Source organism: Myotis brandtii, unplaced genomic scaffold, assembly GCF_000412655.1.
Source record: "Myotis brandtii unplaced genomic scaffold, ASM41265v1 scaffold1074, whole genome shotgun sequence".
Classification (NCBI taxonomy): Eukaryota; Metazoa; Chordata; class Mammalia; order Chiroptera; family Vespertilionidae; genus Myotis; species Myotis brandtii.
Genome location: NW_005353653.1, coordinates 951,155 through 953,152, shown reverse-complemented (window position 1 = coordinate 953,152; position 1,998 = coordinate 951,155).

Sequence of the window (1,998 nt, the reverse complement as noted above, 5' to 3'; positions counted from 1 at the left end):
TAACAAGGAAAATAGTGTAGGAGAGGACTGAACAGGGTGGGGTTTGGACAATTGGCAAGAGATGAGTGCAGAGCAATGGCAGGGTGCCAGATATAGGAACTGCAGATGGAAAAGTTTGGATTTTACCCTAAAATGAATGCTTTGGGAGGATGCCGAGCTGTTGTGAATCTTACCTACCATTTAAAAGCATCACTGTCGCTGCTTTGATGCAAATAGCCCGGGAGATGGCAGGAGTGGCAGGCAGCTCGGAGGCACTGGAGCCAGTTAAGAGGCCCTCACAGTCCCAGATGCTGGTGGCCTGAACTGAGGTGAGGCCTACGAAGTCACTGGGTCCTGGAAACATATTCGAAGGTAGAGCTACAGGCTTTGCTAAAGGGTTGAGTGTAAACGCCAAGGTTCTTAGAAGAGTAGAATTGCTATTTACCCATATGAAGCAGATTGTGGAAGTGGGTTTGGGGTAAGAGAGTTCAGTTGCAATGTGTTAGTTTGGGGCACCTATAGGCATCCAAGTAGAGATGCTGAGCAGACAGACATACGATTGGAGTTCAGGGAAGCCATTCAGGCTGAATATGTAAATACGAGTTTTCAGCAAATAGCATTTGTGTTACTCAGCTCAGGCTGCCATAATAAAATACCATAGACTTGGTGGCTTCCACAACAAGAATCTATCGCTCACAGTTCTAGAGGCTGGAAAGTCCAAGGTCAAGTTGCCAGCCAATTTGGTTCCTTGCTGAGGATTCACTTCCTGGTTTGTAGACAGTCACCTTATTTCAGTGTCTTCCCATGGCAGAGGGAAAGAGAAAAACAAGACCGCTGATGTTTGTTCTTACAAGGGCACTGATCCCATCATGAGACTCCCACCCTCATGACCACATCTGAACCTAATCACCTTCCATAGGCCCCATCTCCAATTCCCATCACATTGAGGGGTAAGAGTTTAACATATAAATTTTGAGAGGACCCAATTCAGTCTATAGCAGTCCTTAAAGCCATGAAACTTGTGCATAAAAGAGAAGAAAGGAGAGAGCAGGAAAGGGAGGAGAGGTTTAGAGAATGGAGCCCTAGAGTGGTGGAAGAAGATGAGGCAGGACCAGAAAAACTACAGAGAAGGAAGGAATGGCCTTTGGAGGGAAGAGGAACACCAGGAGTGCATGGAGTCCTGAGAGTGAATAAAGACAGATGATTACCTGGGGAAACACTGCTGATATATCCAATGGGATGGGGATAAAAAGTGGCTGGTCATGGTGCAACTGGCAGGTCATGGTGACCTTGACAAGAGCAAATTTCCTTCAAGTGATGGGTGTGAAACTCTGACTACGATGGGCTCAAGAAAAAGTGAGACAGAAGGAATTTGAGCAATAATGCCAACCACTCTTTCAAGGCATTGAGAGCAGGGGAACAGAGAGAGGCCTGACACCTGAGAAAAGACAACACTCTGTGTAGCTGGAGGGAACCCAATGCCTCCTGCTGGGAAGAGCGCTTCAGAAGCCGGTTGGCACAATCAGAGGATGAGCTGTGGTCCAGAACCTCTGAAAAATGCTACTCCGCCTGCTTAAAACTGCAGAGGCGCCAGCCTCCAGGAAGGCCCCGCGCCAGGCCAGCAGCCCTGAGAGCTGGAGAGACTGAACACACCAGACACCACCCCTTCTCTCCTGCTGGGTCTGCGCCCATAGTGGGGTCTGCTCACCAGCACAATGACACCCACTGTGGGTTTATCCAAAAATCTGCAGAGATACAAAATTAGGTAAAGATCACAAAGCCAATTGGAAAACCCTTTTGTGAGCAAATCTTTGGCTAAAGAGGATGGAGGAAAAGGAGGCTATGAAGATAGACAGACAGCTGTAAGTAAATCCCCAGCTCCCTGAATCCCAGTGCTCGGGCAACCTCCGGCAAGCTTGGGTACTTTCGACCTCCTCTTCTAAGTCTGCACCAAGCGGTGCTGTAAACATACATTCTTTGATGACAAGTGTGCCCCAACTGAGCCTGGGCCTTAGCGGC